At 40.6% G+C, this 16,778-nt stretch overlaps 1 long non-coding RNA gene across 2 annotated transcripts; it reads left to right on the forward strand.

Annotated features, from left to right (window-relative positions):
• The first annotated feature begins 183 nt into the window (after window positions 1-183).
• On the forward strand, window positions 184-15,359 carry LOC146752275 (uncharacterized). Of its 2 annotated transcripts, none has more exons than XR_014940720.1 (3): window positions 184-651; window positions 10,345-10,478; window positions 15,256-15,359. It is a non-coding gene; the product is annotated as an uncharacterized LOC146752275 (long non-coding RNA). The 2 variants fall into 2 exon arrangements; XR_014940719.1 differs by lacking the exon at window positions 15,256-15,359 and adding an exon at window positions 10,855-13,081.
• Window positions 15,360-16,778: the final 1,419 nt, after the last annotated feature.

Consider the following 16,778-nt stretch of genomic DNA (forward strand, 5'->3'; position numbering starts at 1 on the left):
TACTTTGTTTTACATTTCATAAGAAAAGAAGACTGTAATTTCATGGAGGCTCTAACAGGAATTCCTCTTTCCATCCAAGCGGAAGAAACTGTGTTCGGGACCTTTCCCCGAGGGCTGGAGGAAAGCACTTGAACATGGAAACTCCCACTCCACTTTATTTGTGAGTGAGTCTTGCAGGAGGCTGAGACTGGAATTGAGACGCTATAACTGGACTAAGTGGCCAAAGCCTGTGACATTAAGGAGTAGGCAAGGGTGCTGAGAGGATAATCTCAGAGATGCAACTCTCCAGCTGATGAAAATCAGAAGAGCCAGATAATCACTGAGAGGGATTCCCACCTAGAAAGAAGGCAATTGCAGGGGCTTTAAGAAAAAGGATGCGGTAGTTGCTCCAGTTCTGCCTGTCATTTATGCACCGCTGCCTTTCCAAGCACTGTTTTTTAAGATGCTGGAGGAGGGGCTGAGGCCCTTTTAATGAAGTGAAAGGATGAGCGGGAGGCCTGTCCAGAACAGCAGTGGAAAGAGCAAAGATGCATATCAAGAGCCCTGTGCATGGGGAAACCAGAGACTCAGCCTGTTCCAGACCCCGGAGCCTCTGAAGCACAGATGTCTCCAGGAAATCTCCACGCTTCACCCCAGCAGAGCTCTGGCCAGGTGAGAGAGTGAGTCACAGCCACATGTGGTTGTGGGCAAGGCAGTGTGAGCCCTGGGGCTCTGCTACGCTCCAGCCAGCAGTGCTGGCCCTGCAGCACCTGGCCCCTGGGACTGCTCAATGAGGGACAGGCAGCCCTATGACTGGTGAGTCCCACCTGGTCTGTGCTTCTCCACTGCATCTCCTTGAAAGCCTGATGCCTGTGCTACACTGAAGGGGCCTGCTTTCGCCTTTTTCTCCCTGCAACTTGATTTTTGGCTAGCAGAGCTGGCTGCTATTCCCCTGCATTGCTGCCAATATACCTTCTCCTTCTGGCCCAAGGGGCCACCAGAGAGCCATACAGGCTGTTGCCAACTGCGTCTGCCTGGGAACAAGGGACCCGGCCCGGAGCCCAGATCTTAGTGCTTCCCGGCTGCTAGCCCTCAGCCCGGCCATGCTGGATTTCTGGAAGGCAGGCTGACTTTACTTACTAATAATCTTAATTTTTTGTGGCCTTGTCAGTGACTTTGTCATAACACCGGGGTCAGCTGCCAGCTGCTGCCTATTCCCACGGTATAACCTGCCCGCTTCACTGTCTTTCCTTAAATGTAATACGTGGTGCATTTGTGTCTGGGACTTTCTCTTGTTTCTGCAATTGAAATTTTATCCTCTCGTGGAGTGCCCGAAATTCTGCAGAGACACTTGCCCTGAATGCTCATTTCATTGTTGAAAGCCAATACTGCTTTAACAGATGCAATAAAACGGTGAGAATCTAAAGTTCACTTTTCTGCCTTAACTACCAAAGACATAAGAAGTTTACTCCATGCAGCCAAATGCCTCTCCTGCTTGCTGGCACATTAGCTTTAAAGGTGTTCTGGTAGTTTTCAGCCCTCTGTGTTTCCTAAATACTTTAGTCCAGATTCTCAGCTGGAGTAGACGGACGCAGCTATGCTGCAGTCAGCAGATCTATGCTGATTTATAACACCAGGCTTGTTTTTTTGCATGTAGATATCCTTAGAAAGCAATCGGCAGGCTCCCTCAAGCTGATTCCACATGACTTGCAACTGCAGTTTTGAGAGCAATGGCGTTCCCAAAGCATCAGCACTCCTTGCAGTGTGTTCCCAGTTTGTGCAGGCATCAGTCCAGAGTAAAGCAGAGTGCAGACCAACACCAGTGGCAAGTTCCCAGCCTCCATTTCAAGTATCATTCATCCCTAGACATGGTTAAGTTATAATTATTCTATTACCCTGGACAGTTTCAAACAATGATTCATAACAGTACAAAAAATCTCCAGACCAAGTTGTCAAATTATTTTCATTGCAAAAAACTTTAAAATTACTGAACTTGTCATTTCTTCACCTCTGGGAAACAAGCATAGAACAGCCCAGAGCACTGACAGGGCACACTCTGTCTAAACCCAATGCCTCTAGATTCTCTTTCAGTATCATTTCTGAAGTCCTGTGAGTTAAAGCAGTGCCTATGAGCTTCTTTCTGCATCTGTGGCCTCTGAACACCCTGTGGAGATGATAGGCTCTGTTTAGTGTACAGGACTCGCAGACCTGAGTTACATGGCTATCTGCATTCAGCAACACAGTAACTCTGTTCTCTGCTGACCTTGCAGGTTTGTCACCATTTGAAAACAATTATTTTCCTCTGACTTGGCATTTTTGGCTGCTGCCCAACTGCTTGCAGGATTTGGAGTTACAGCCCCTCAAAGGAATACTTATCTTGAAAATTGAAAATATTCCTGACTGGCTCGAATGTATCTTTCAGCTGAGTGTGGTTGCAGAATTGCTTCATCTGGTTCTAACCAATTGATCCTAATGCAATAAATTGATTGCAGGAATAGCTACAACCTGAGCAGAGAGAAGAGGCTGACTGACTTTGATATAGTTGTATCATTTACTTCTCCTTTGAGAGGTTTCATCTAGGGGATGGGTATGAATTAGATCTTCTAATTAGAATGACTTATTTTGAAGAAATTATATGGAATGAAGTAATGTGGTAAGCAAGCAAAACTAACAAAAATTTTCAGTGCTGACAAGAGAAGGTGGGAGGAAGATTCAAGGATAACAACTAGATTCAGCCCCCAATAATGTGCTTAGTGCCTAGAAGGAGTCCTTATGCACCTGAACACAGTGGTTCTAACAATGGCAGCATGTTTTCCACCACACTCTGTGACACTACGTTGCCAATTGAGAACTCTGGGCATGGGAGCTTAAAATTACATGAGCTGTACTTGCCCCCAAGACTGCAAGTGGGGAGTCTCAGCATCCCTGTGTGCTGCACAGTAATGGCAATAATGGTGTGTAATCCAAACAGGCATTTGGATCTCGGCTTTCCTGGCTAGTATTCAGCTGTGGGGCAGCACAAGCAAGCACCTAACTCTGAACAGGCAGAACAGTGTGTGCAACAGAAATGAGATTCCAGACCTAGAATTGGCAGCATTTCCCTAGCAGAAATTTTCCAGGTCTTAGTCTCAAAGGTGACTGACTACTCGAGTGAGAAAAATAGAAATAAAGCAAAAGACCTGTAAGTGTTTTCTGTCTCACAGTCAGCTCTTTGTAGCCAAGCTGTTTTGAGCCACTCACAAATGTATTAACCGAAATAGACAGATAGGTCCATGTATCTGGTGTAAGGAATTATTTCCTGGGGCTTCCCTCTCGCACCTCATGCAGTTCATACTTCTGGTAACTATGGAAATAAAGATGTTAAACTCAGTTTTGAAATCATGCTTTGATCACTAGCCATGTAATACAAGAAGATACCGCAAGTGGAACTTCCTGCAGTCATCCTAGCAAACACCATTCTACAGATAACAGATAGATTTGGGTAGCTTCAGTCTGGCACACTTCAGACTTGCTGATCTCTGTAGTCAATAAAATAAAAATGAGAGATGCCACTACCAGCACTTTTGGAAGTGTCTGTTACATCAGACTGCATCGCTTGTCCATGGTGCAGTAAACTGGAGTGGATTCATCCATGACTCCAAGTAATGCTCCAACTCACATTTCTGCACTCTGTTACTTGTCACTTCTTTAAAGAGGTACAAGGATTTCAGTCATCATCCAAGCCTTGGTTCTGCAGCTGCGATATCTCCCAGGAGTTTAGGTCTTCACCTGCTTACTAGTAAAAGATGCAAATGGCTGCAGTAAAAATAACTAAGTGAATCCAAGCACCTTTAGGTTGCTGGGAGAATGTCGGTTTTTGATCATGGCTTCAGTACAAGCTGGATGAACTGGAGTGTCAGTGCTATTTATGCTGTCTGTTCTGAGGACAACAGTTAGGTGTGATGTTGAGGAGTAACATCACTTCATCAGTCAAAGAGCATAACAAGAAACATACCCAAGCTCCTGTATAGGCAGAGAGATGAGCATTTACAGTATTACTTCCAATGTAAATAAAATAAATGAGTAACCACACTGAGTCAAAAAAGGAGGTTCAAGGCTCAGCCATCACATGATTTTGTGCACTTGCAATTTTTTCCTCCCATTCACACTAATATAACATCCTTGTAACTATTACAGCAAAAGTTATATAGCAAGATTACCTTTAATCAGGCAATTAATTGGGCATATCATGTTAAAGCAGGTGGACATGAAGAAGAAAGCCAGCAATGCTGGATGATAAGCTCCCTGCTGATATCCAGCCTCTCACACCTCTGTCATCTCAGAAAATACTCACTTAAGAAAATCAGCCAGGACATGAACATGACGCAGTGACATCTCTGCTTTCTGCAAAGCACACAGATTTACACAGCACACATTGAGAGGTAGAACTGAGCCTGCCTGTTTTACAAAGTAAGTATCCTACATTCATGGCAGTTCTGGCCATTCTTCATGCTCAGGAATAATTCCTGGCACTCCTTTTGACTGTTTCTCAGCCCATCAGTGCTTTAGTGGAAAGCTCTTCTCACCAGACATGCTGTCCTTCCAGAACTCAGCTTCTGCCAGTGCTACCTGCATGCACTAATTCATTGGGAGCATCTGCAATTCCTCAGGATTCCCTTCCCATCTGAGAGACCATCATGAAAACCTGTTGGCAAACTCTGTTTGCAAGTGTTTAAACCTGCTCCTTTAAAGAAAAGTGAAACCATGAGCAGAATAAGAGTCAGGAGGAAAATTGTGAGCACCTGGAGTCTAACACACATTAGAATAAAATACAGTGAATTTGCTTAGTGAGTGACGGCAGCACTTGGAATGCAATTGTGAAACACATTACTTATCAAAGCTGTGCTTTGCCTCATGGCTTTATCAGCCAGATTTCTCTGCAGAGCTTGACAATATCATCCTTTGAAAAGCTCATATAAAAAGGTGAAGTTCAGTCTTACCTGTCTTCACCCACCGTGCATGCCCTCGACTTGCTCTGGGTTTCTGATGCCCTCATTCCTTGAAGAAAACAGCAAAATTCAGCTCGGGGTTTAGGCGATGTTCAAACTGCTTTCAACATCCAAAGTGCTTAATTATTCAGACTGTCTGGAATACATCAGCATAAATGGTGAATAAAACCTCCAAAGTTACCACATCAGGCCCGTTTTAGTAAATCTTTTCACTTATTAAGAACAAATATCAACTACCCAAATATAAAAAGAACTCAGCGATGCATGTTTGCAGTTTGTCTATCAGCTGAATCCTCCCATCTCACACAAAGCATTTCATATAAAGGCAGTAAATAAAGTCCCGCTAGGGTTAGGAAAGCACACAGCAATGCTTCATCTGCTTTATTAGCCCATGGCTGAACTGATGGCCATGTTCTTGCCAAGGCAGATAGCATTTGGAGGAGTACAAATGCAGACTCAATGACTCCACACTTCTGGAAGAGGGCGATGTTCTACTCAGGACACAGGTGAATACAGTAACCTCATATGAGCTCCCTGCACCCTTGTATCCTGTACCATACACCATCAGGAGGAACCTCAAACAGAGCAGATGCTCTTCGACTTCTACTGGGACCTACCCTCACTTGTAGATGTGCAGGAAGACGTGCAAGTCCAGACTCATGCATTACCATACCCTTCCCCAGAGAAGTGCAAATTGCAGCGGTTTGGTCAATGTGTTCTTAACTCGCTCATCGTTTCAAGGAATCAGGCAGCAAATGGATGGTGAGTTCATTGTTATTGCAGGAGCGTCTTTGCGAGATGCTCCCCTGAGGCTGCCCTTGAAGCTTCGGCTTGACAGGTGTATGCAACGCACCAAGATCCAGGGAGAAATCCCGTCTTGTCGGCTGAACTGCAATTCAATGAACAGAAATAAGTTATGTTCGTGAGAGAAGGGAGAGAACAATGAGAACACAGTTGGGGGTTTCACACGTGGATTAATTTACAACATCTCTAAGCGTTTGCCATTTCAGTACTTGGAAATCCTGTCACATTCTTTCAGAAAGGATGGATTATAAATTCTCACTAAATGCCTCACATATACAGCTGTTCTGAAAGTTAGTAGCCTACTTATTTCTCTTTCCATGTGTAACCAGAAGGAGAAAAGGAGCTGCAGCTCAGCCTGATTAACCCATTGCCCAGTAGTGGCAGTACTGCTGGTAAGAGTTCAATTTACCATGCAGGAAGGTATTCTCCTATACTCAAATGTAACTAAACAGAAAGAATTCTATTATTTTTTTTATTATCATTTGGGCAGATTAACCTGTTGAATATAGCCTATATCTCAGAATACTGGCAATATAAAGCAATTCTGAAGAAAATATGATGTTAGTAAATTCATAGGCTGGCATCTGGGAAGATTTTACGTTGCTTTCGACCAAAACATAGTAACACCAATGATGCACTTCACAGTAACGCTACGGAAAACAAGCACAACTGCACTGCGTGAGGTTTTATTAAATCAGGAATGTGTGTTTATACAGCCCATAGAAATGTGCTGAGCTATCCAAGGAAGATTAGGGTATCTTGTTGCCACACTGCCCTCTGGGCTTAAAAATAGCACTTCTGCTGCAGAGCACTGTAACTCTGTCCCAGGTTTTCAGCTGAAATCTTTGATAGGAAGAAAAGCAGAATGGGGATGTTCCTTAAGCCAAAGATTCCCCACAGACTCCTTCAAAACTACTGTCTCAAAATCTTATGTGCTTGAGAAAAGGGTGGTTAATATTTAAATCAATTGTTTACTTTGGAGATATCCTGCACTACTCCAGACTATGTCTTAAATGGTTCACCAGTTTTTCTACCTCGTGATAATTCAAGGTGCTCTGTATTAATTCAGTATGAGTAGTGCTTGGAAATTTGGCTGCACACAAGCATGCACTGCAGCTTGCTTGGAAATACTTTTCCTTATAGCTTTGTGTTTCTGCAGAGAGCCACAGTCCTTGTGTTGTGTCATTTTATCCTCCATGCACTGCACTCAGGTATACAGAAGGGTAAGTAGAGCAATATGGCATCCTGCATCAACAGCTGTCACAAGCCTCAGTAATATTCATCAAGCTCAACATATTTATTGCTGTTGCAGATGGTGTTGCAATATTGCAATACAGGGGATAGAGCAGACACGATAAAGACAACTTTTATTTACTTTCTAGAGATACATTCCTCAGACCGATTTCCTCCTGCCATCCCAGCCTCAGCCAGGCTGTGATAATGGAGAACAGCTCTTGGAAAATCTGCCCTATGCTGAACTGTCTGACTTCAGGATCCATTTTTTCCTCTTGCTGACTGCATCAGTAAGCAGTGATAACAGCTCTTTTCTCCAGGGCCACATTAAGCAGCTTCAGGGCAGACTTTTTTATGTTCTCTTTCTCATGCCATTATGCACAGGCTTCGTGTCCAAAAAAATCATCTGTCACATTCAGTTCCTGTAGCATTATTCTGACAAAAATCAGTCACCAAGAAAGTCCTTGATGTCAGAGGTTTCGTCAAAGCAAAGTAATAAATACTGCAGCAGTCAGCTTGTCTTCAGAGTCATGGTGGTTTTGCCAGAAATCTCACTTACTCCTTCAACACTATGTTGTCAAAAGAATTTCATTTGTTGGAGTTTCTGTTTCCTTCCACTGCTTTTTATTCCCCTCCTCCCCTTTTCCTTTTCTTCTCTTCCCAAGGAAAGGAGGGGCAAATACAAGCGAGACACCGTACCATCTTTATCACTCCACCATCTGCAAATGGTTTCATTCTTCTGACAATTTCACATGCAACCTTATAAAAAGACCTCGCTCACTTATGCTGCCGACTTCAAAGGTGTATAAAGCAGTGCTGGACCAGTCTATGCTGGTGGGGCAGATAGTAAGAGGCTGCATTTGATTTCTGTGGGAATCTATTTCTGTGTCAAACGGTTAATGGGTGAGAAAACATTTCTTACGGCGGTAGAACTCAATCCTTCTTCAAGATGAAGGCAGGGAAAAAAATAGCAGCCAAGTGAGGCTAAGAAACCCCATAAGTAAGGAATGAACCTCAGAATCTCCCCCACCATGCTGCAGAGAAGGCCACGAAAGCTCTTGGCAGCTCTGCAAAAATTTCAATGGGATTTAATACTGTTCTTTCTTCATTTTAATACTTTCTCTGTGCCAGAAGTTTTGTAAATCCCTGCTGGCAAAGTACCAAACTCAAGTCAACTTCACAGTGCCCATCTTTACCCAAGCCATCCTTTCCTCGGGATGGTGCTGCAGACATACCAGAGGTGGGTTGGCAGCATCGGAACCTCCCTGTCTTCCACCACTACATCCTGTTGATTCCAAATAGCTCCACAATGCCCTCAGCACTCCAGCTCCCACTGAAAGTCATCAGGCTTTGGGGATGCTCAAGACATCACAGTCCTGTGTTCAATTTATCCAGCTTCCCTGGAGTAATTCAGCATAAAACAATTGTACATCCCAGAAGGACAAATGGAAACAAGTCTTTTCTGCATCCTTTGTTAAGGCACTTCTCTGAATTTTCCAGTGGCCATTTTCTTCACATGAGCATTTATCTGTTTTCTCTCTGTCTGAGAAGGTCATAATGTTGTATTTCATCCTGTGGAAAACTCAAGCATAAATAAAGCTATTTTTATTTTCATTTATATTTCCAGTTCCTTCCAATTTCAAGGGAATGTATATTAGCCCCTTTAAAAAGGGCTTTTTAATGAAAACACATTTTTACCCATGCTAACGTCAGGGCTTTCTTTTCTCCTGAACACTCTTGTTTTCGTTTTAAGTAGTTCTAATGAAAGCTGCTCTGGTCCTCTTCCATGTAGCAAGGCAAAGGATCTCTTGAAGAAAAGAAATTTCCAATTTTAATCCTTTGACAAAAAGACTTATTCCCTTTTTGCTCTTTTTCTTTTTTCATTGTTTGTGTTTCAAACAGCAACCATTCAGTTAAAGAGAAGAAAATCTTAAATATTTCTCTTTGGCTCTGTGCTCAAACTGAAGGTTTTTCAGTTCTCCATGACTATTCACAAGCCCAGAGGATTTCACTTTATTTTTTAAGCCTCTCTAGAAAGCACAGCTTTTTCTCTGGGGACAAGTTCTGAAAGAAACAAATCAAAGGATGAGGAATTTTAGTAGGCAGACCATTCTCTGGCCCATTCCCTTGTCTCTCTCCTGTCAAGACACTTTTGATTCTTCATCCCCCCACATATCTCAGCCTTTCGAGGTATTTATAAATTATAGAAGTATTTATTATTGTGGGGAAAATACGATCGTTCACTGAACTTGATGTGAACTTTGCATATATGCTCACTTATTTTGTCCAGAGATGCAGTTCATAGGAACAAAACCTCTTGGTTACAGTCTGCAGACTGATTTCTAAGAGCGAGATGTTGGCAAGTGATTTCAGGCTCGTTCTGCAGAATATAGAGCAATAACAGGATTCTAAAATGCTCACTATAACTTCCTCCATTCTAAACTAAATCTAAAACTTTCCCCCCATTTTTACAGTTTATATTATAGCATAATGTCTGTGTGCAAGTCTCTGGGAAAAGTTTACAAATCAACCCACATAGCTCACAAAGAAAATGTTTTGAGATTTTCAATTACCTTTCTTGCTAAAATAAATGTGTAAGAGGATGGGATGTGAAATATATATATTGTAACTGAAATGTAAGTTTCACTTTTTTTCCAGTAAATAGAAAGATCAGCTGGCAGATATTTAACAGGGATCTTGTTATTGCTCCACTTCTCCAACACTATCAAACAGGACAGTTTAATGTAGAAGAGGATTTAGGACGTCCAGGTGGGGAAGACATTGGTGATTCCTAATCTATGGAATCTGTTCCACTGCTGGCTGTGGAAATACATGATAATTCCACATTTCCTTTTATATTTTTTTCCTCTAGCTGAGAAGAACAAAGTTATTCTGTGTATGTGTGCTATTTTGTTACACCGAAGACCCTTCATGGAAATAGACACTCTGGATTTGAACTCAAGCCCCCAGAGAAGCAACTTAATCCTAAAAAACACCTACAGTAGCCCCCTTAAAGACTCCTCACTTACTATGTCTTGTGTGATATCTTCCATTAACGCTACCAAGGACCCATACCCTGCTGGATCACTAACAGATCTGCTCTCCACAAGGCCAGAAAATGAATGCGTTTAATAAGGATTAACCCGTGCTGGCACTGGGGAGCAATAAATATCATAGCACCAGCATTTGTAACGCTATAGTTATCATTGTGTCAGCATTTCTGTTATAAACCAGGGTTTGGGAGGGATTAGAATTCAGCCATAAAATTTTCTCCAGGCTGAAACTTGGCACAGAAAAGAAATATCAGTCTATGATTGTGTTTTTTCTTTTTCTTTTTTAGCCTTAGGAAAAAAAACCTCTTCGGTCTATTTTGAGTTGTAAAAGGAAAGAATATGAGACTCTTCCTAAATTCTTGAAACCTGTATCTGGGCCTCTGGGAATGAAGAAAGGCTCTGACTGTGACTGCATTTAGGGGTGAGTTTTCATTGGGGTTTCAGAAGTTCAGGGATTAAGACGCATTTTAGTATTTCTTGAAAGCCAAAAGCTTTGTCATATTATATCAAAGAGCTCTATTCTTTAGCAATGGGGCTTTAAAAATAGTTCTTGCTTTGCTTCTTGTATTAAAAAAAAAAAAAAAAAAAAAAGAAAAAGAAAAAAAATTAGTTTTAAACCAGCAGGACCTCCAACCCGATCCCTGTACCTTGCGGAAGCCCCACAGAAATAGTCCAAAAAGTCCCACTGTATTCTCTCTTTGTTGGTGGCAGAGACTGAGGGAACAGAAATCAGCTTGGTCTGAGATTTTATTCTGTGCTTCGATTCAGTTATTTTAGCAGGATTAGTTCTCTTCCAGAAATCAGATGCATGACTGACGGGATCCATGTGAAAGAAAGACATCCTGACATTGCTGGTGTTGGAAGGCATGCAGGAAGAGCAGGCACAGACCTCTGCTTTGGGATGACATGCGTGAACCAGGGCCAGCTCGAGCTGCACTCTTCCCCCTGCTCCTTGCTTACAGCACAGTGTGGGTTTCACTGTTACTGGGAGAGCTGCTGTTTGGAGAAAAGTATGATTTACTCCTCAGTGTCCAAAGACATCCTATCAAAAGGGTCACCACTGTTTTGTGTAGACCTCAGAAGGAGAACACGGATTAATTTGTTCCCCCCAAATAAGGTTTTCTTTTAGAAACAAGAGAGCTATTTTGTTTCTTGCACAGTCTGAGGTATAACATTGAGTTCCAGTTTCCCCTAAGAGCTGAACTCCATCCTCCTCCTGCTAGGATGGTTTTATTTTAGTTACCAAATATTTGAGGTTAAAGTGAATAGTTCATCTTTAATGGGATTATCTCTTCCAATGTTTGCTTTCATTACAGTTCGAATTGCTCTGAGCATGAGAACCTAACCTCACCAAAAGCATATTTTTGTAATTTGATACAAACTAAATTTAACCTTTGACTCCCATCTATAGAGACGTTAGTTTTTTCCACTGAAAAGCAGAACGTTAGATTAAAGATCTGGCAGTTTCAATTTCCAGGTTGCTAACCTTCCTGTGATTGGGTCCCGAAATGTGGAAAGATGTGTATTTAATAAATTTATTTAATATTAATTGTAACAGTAAGGATGGTTTTATACCTGCTGCTTAGAATAGCTCGATGGAGGCTCACTATGAACTTTTTAAAGGGAGAGCTGCCTTGTCTGGCGTTGCACAATGCAGCCAATCTCTTTAAACAGCAATATTCGAAATAAAACCTCTCCTTTGAGCTTCTTTACCAGTTCATCCCAGTGCTTTGGTTATACAAATAATTTTTTTTTATTTAAACACTTTGGAATACTAAGCTTAGTGTTCACTTTGTGTTCTCTCTCTTGAGGTTTGGCTTTAAATGTGATCCTGAACGGGTAACAAATTCTCTGTACTATTCTACATTTTCTCCAGTAAGCCATCAGGGAAACTGAAGGGGAAGGGTTGATTTCTACAAACATTAATGCTTGTTCCCTGTTGGAAGAATCATCCTAAATACATGGATTTTTTCACTTCTGCTTCAATGAAATTCAATGTTGAAACTTTTGCCGAAAATAAGTTTTACATGTTTGTCATAAAGGTTTTTTTTTCAAACCTTTTTGTTACTTTGTTCTATCGATGAAGTCCTATGAAAGGTAAGATGGTAAGCACAGAGCTCTGGTGAAATCACTGGGATTTCTGCCATAATGAAGCAGCAGAGGAATGGCTCATTGTGTACATCCGAACATCAAGGGGAACACGGGAGCATTTATCTATTTATTTAGCATAGGAAAATTCAACACAAACTGTACAAATCCTACACAGAACTCTGTATTCTTCCACAATTTGTAGGAAAGCCTATATATACTTACTCAGGCTTCATTTGGAAGACTGATTTACATATACGAAATTATAATGTTCATTCTGCACAGGGAAGCAAGCAAAGAATAAAGAAACCTGCCCCATATTTCAGCTCTGCAGTCGTCAGAGAAGGATACTGCAACTGAAATTCAAATTGTAGCACATACTGCGCTAATAAATGGTCAGCTTAGAAGCATTTCCTGTTTATACACTGTGTTAATAAGCATCCATCACCCATGTCACATATACGGGATACCAAATTCAAATGTCAAACAAAATGTAAGAGGTCACACATTTTCCTTTGCTAACTAAAAGTGTAATTCATAAATATTATTGCTACCAAACTCTCCATCTACAGCACTTGTTTAGAAATATGCACATGTAATATAAATTGTGATTAAGTTAAATGGGTATATTATTTCCTGTTTTAAGGGCGAACAGCAGCATGAATTATGTTTTACTCAATAGGCATTTCAATAAAACCCTATAGAGTAACAAGCTGCTATCACACACTTCAGCTGCACAGTCTAACACGAGAAGGGTCTTATGATCCACAACTGATATTTAAGCTGTTTCTCCATCTATCTGTTATTTCTGCTGATGCAAAGAAAAAACATTTTGTTGATTCTAAACCTCCTTCCCAAATATATATTTGTTATAAGAAAAAGAAAAGGCCTATTTAATTGTAATAAATAAATAAATGCCATCAGTTAATAGTTTTATTTTTGCTGAGTTAAGAAATGTAGGAATAAGCCTTTTGAAAATAACCGATAAAGCTCAACTTTTGAAACTATTCAATTTAGTTCAAACAAGGATTTCAGAAATGGCTTTAAAAGATTATCGAAAATGGGAAATTCAGTGCCATTTAGTCATGCTGTTTTGTAGAATCTTCCAGGTAATTTTCTGCTGTGATTCTCCTAACACCATATTTCTAGTTAATGTGAATCATTCTAGGGCCTGACTCAGAATCCTCTGTGGTCACTTTAGAGACTTGCAAAGATATAACCAGTCCTTAATGAGGCTTACTTCAACCACAACTGTTCAAAGAGAAGAAGGAAGGGAGGAAAGGAGGAAGGGAGGAAGGGAGGGAGGGAAAGAAAGCAGGAAGGAAGGCAGGCAGGCAGGAAGGCAGGAAGGATGGAAGGCAGGAAGGAAAGAAGGAAATAAGGAAAGTATGATTAGATTAGATTTAAATTAATTTGAAATTTACAAATGGAAATTATGATATTACAGGTAACACCATACTCTACTGACAAACTATCCTCATTTCAGGCAATAAACTAAAGATCTTGCTCACAAACATAACATAAACATTAAAGTGGAATTTAAAATGTACCATTGACTCCACTGCTATGGAAAAAAATTTACAGTCATTTGACTCTACTGAGTTCAATTAAATAATAGGAGCAAAGGCACATTTTACTAAAGAAATAGCTTGGATTCTATGTAAAGAGTTATTCCCAGCAAGGAGCTGCATAGCCCAAGATAAGCAAACTCAGTTACTGCTTGTCTTGAAGAACTGCCTACAAAACTTGGTTGCAAATACTGTCAAATCAAAGGCTTTCAAGGCAAATAAGAATGCCATACATTCCCAAGTTATCTACACTCTTTTTTTTAAAGCTTTGGTAGAAAAGAGATTTTACCAAGGCACTGGAGTCTGGTGTTCTTTTAAAAGCTTGTAAAATGAGAGTCTGAATATTTTCTTTTATTAGGAGGAACACAGTGCTCAGCAAACACAAAGATTACTAAAAAGGAAGGGGTGCTAAATATTTTAAGATACTCTGAAATCAAAATAAGTTCCATATTCTGGAAATGGTAGGAAACCAGACATACAGGAGCACTGTGCATTAATATAATTCATACTATTTTACAGTAGTATAAAATCTTTGATGTGTCCCTGTTTATGAAGTGAAGGAGACACCAAGGCAGATACAATCAAAAAGGAAAGCATCTTTCCAATTAAGCATTCCAATGAAGGAAATAGAGTCTAATTTGCTAAAATTCCACCACTCATAAATAACTAATTGCTTTAATCTTAATCTCCATGCTTTGTCCACTAAATTTCAGTGCTTGAAACACAGTGTATTGTCACTGGTATGAATTACTGAGCAATTTCCTTGAAAGCAGACACAAAAATACAAAAGAATTTCCAAATCTGTGTTCATAAATCCTTCTATTTTGTTTCGCTATGGGGTTGTACTGCTTTTTCATAACTGTTTAGATAACTTCTTTTTGTCACTGAAGAGTTCCCAGATGCAATTCCCAAGAGGAGCTTTGCTTTTCCCTTTACTGCATGGATCTATATTACCTTTCCAGCTCAAGAATAGAAATAGAAAAGACCCAAATGACCCAGGGAGCTGCCCTTAGCAGTCAGCTGCTAAGCCAGGATATACTGGGCAGCAGCAGCAGCAGCAGCAGCAAGGTTCTAGAGGGGATCTGGAGAACAAGACCTTTTGTGGGGGCACCACGACTTTCTGGATCCCAGGGGGTTCCTGGAACTTGTGAACCAGCCCTACAGATCAACCCATGAGGGAGGAAATGATGATGATAGTGGGAGAAGAGGACAGCAGCAACTGCTGCCCTCTTGATTGGATGGTGTTTGGGAAAGTCCACAAGAAAAACTTTCCTAGGGTTTAAGAGTGAAGGGTGAGGGTGTGATCCAACCCCAGGTTAGGAACTCCTGTGTGTTCAAAGCAATGCTTTTATAAGGAAAGACAATGCCCTTGCATGAGTGAAGATCAAACCCTTCCTAATCTTCTGTTACAAGAGACAAATGACTTAATAACTGACTGCATATTCTCTACATCATCTAAAAACAACTGCTAAAGTTAATAGATTGGTATCTCCAAATGTTGAAAAACTGTGTCAGTAAGAACACATTTTCCTTTCTCTCCAGGAGGACCAAGATTTGCTTTTTTTTCCCTTTCCTCACACAGTCAGTACCATTTCCTTGGGAGACATAAATTGCAATGAAGACAAACAAAAATACTGCTGAGGTAGGTTTTTCTGGTCCAAAAGCGCACTATGCATGTTCCAGCTGATCCCAGTGAGACTGTATCTATAAAATCCATTGCCTTTTTCTGTCCTTGTTGATAAAATTGCAATTCATGCCCATATGAACAGTTTAGGAAATCTCTTCCATTTGTAGACATTTTGTGAATACTCATAAATATATAAGCACAATTTTGCATGTAATACATGCAGACATTACACTTTCATGCATAATAATTCATGTAAAAATGAACTAGTGATGTTTTAGTGATGCTCGTTACCCCTCCTCCCCAAGACCTATTTTAATTAAAAGAAATGTTCAGTAATTGTCTTCTGTTTTAAAAGAGCATCCTGCTGTTTTCTTTTCATACAGTTGTTTAAAGCAGCTCCTTCTTAGAGGCGGTATAAGTTCTTAACTGCCAGGTTTCCATTTTCTTTGCCTTCCCACCTGTGACATTTTAAAACTAAAAGGAGAAGATGCAACACTGAGGCACAGATACAGGAGGGTGAATTTTTAAAGAGCCTGAGGCAAGGATTTGGGAAGTTAACAGTGCCACAGACACCAGCAGTGGGTTCAGGAATAAGCAAAGTTCACTTGAAAGCCAGCCACCAATTAAGACAAGGAGGATTTCTAACATGTACTCTTAACTTTCATTTCTTTACCAAAAATTACAGCAAAAACTGTTCATTGTCCACAGATGTATAAGATACAATTGCCTCCAATGCAATTTATTTTGTGTAAGTGTGACTAGCAGAGATCTCTCTACTGCGAGCCATCTCTCCCAAAGAACACAGTTGGAAATGCCTCAATAAAAATCTCATCTGTGCAAAAAATATCCTATGTGTACTGAAAAATGCAAGGTCCTAGGCTCTGGGGTTACACCACGGACAAAGACTATTTGGAAATGGCTGTCCTGTGTTCACCCTTCGTTTTCAGTTTTTGACCAGCACAAAATACCCAGAAATTTATATTTCTTCCTTTAATGCCTAAATGTAAATAACGATGTTGCTCTGTGTGGGATTGTCACTGTTTAAAATAAATGTGTTTGAAAGACATGGAGCAGAGCAAAATAGTCACAGACAGCAGTGAAAGTGACCTTATACCCTCACAGGAAAATGTAGCTCTGATGTACTAGTTATTAAACCTAGAAAATTTCAGTTATTGATGCATTATCTTGTAATTACAGATTGATTAACTTTGTGTATCTTCTCTATGTGCACCATAGGGAGCAAGCAGCTTGTGGGAAGTTATTTGCAACTCACAACTAGTGGCTTCCTTTAGGACTCAGACGTAGCTGATGACAGCACCCCAGCAGAAAGTGGATGTAATGGAAAACTTAATTTGAACTCTGAATAAGTGCTTGGATGGTGTTCTTTCTCACCTCCAGTTCTGCCCAGAGTACTGCTCAGACAAATCCCTCCAAAATA

Source organism: Coturnix japonica, unplaced genomic scaffold, assembly GCF_054131305.1.
Source record: "Coturnix japonica strain WE unplaced genomic scaffold, WE-NBRP24 Scf048, whole genome shotgun sequence".
NCBI classification, from domain to species: domain Eukaryota; kingdom Metazoa; phylum Chordata; class Aves; order Galliformes; family Phasianidae; genus Coturnix; species Coturnix japonica.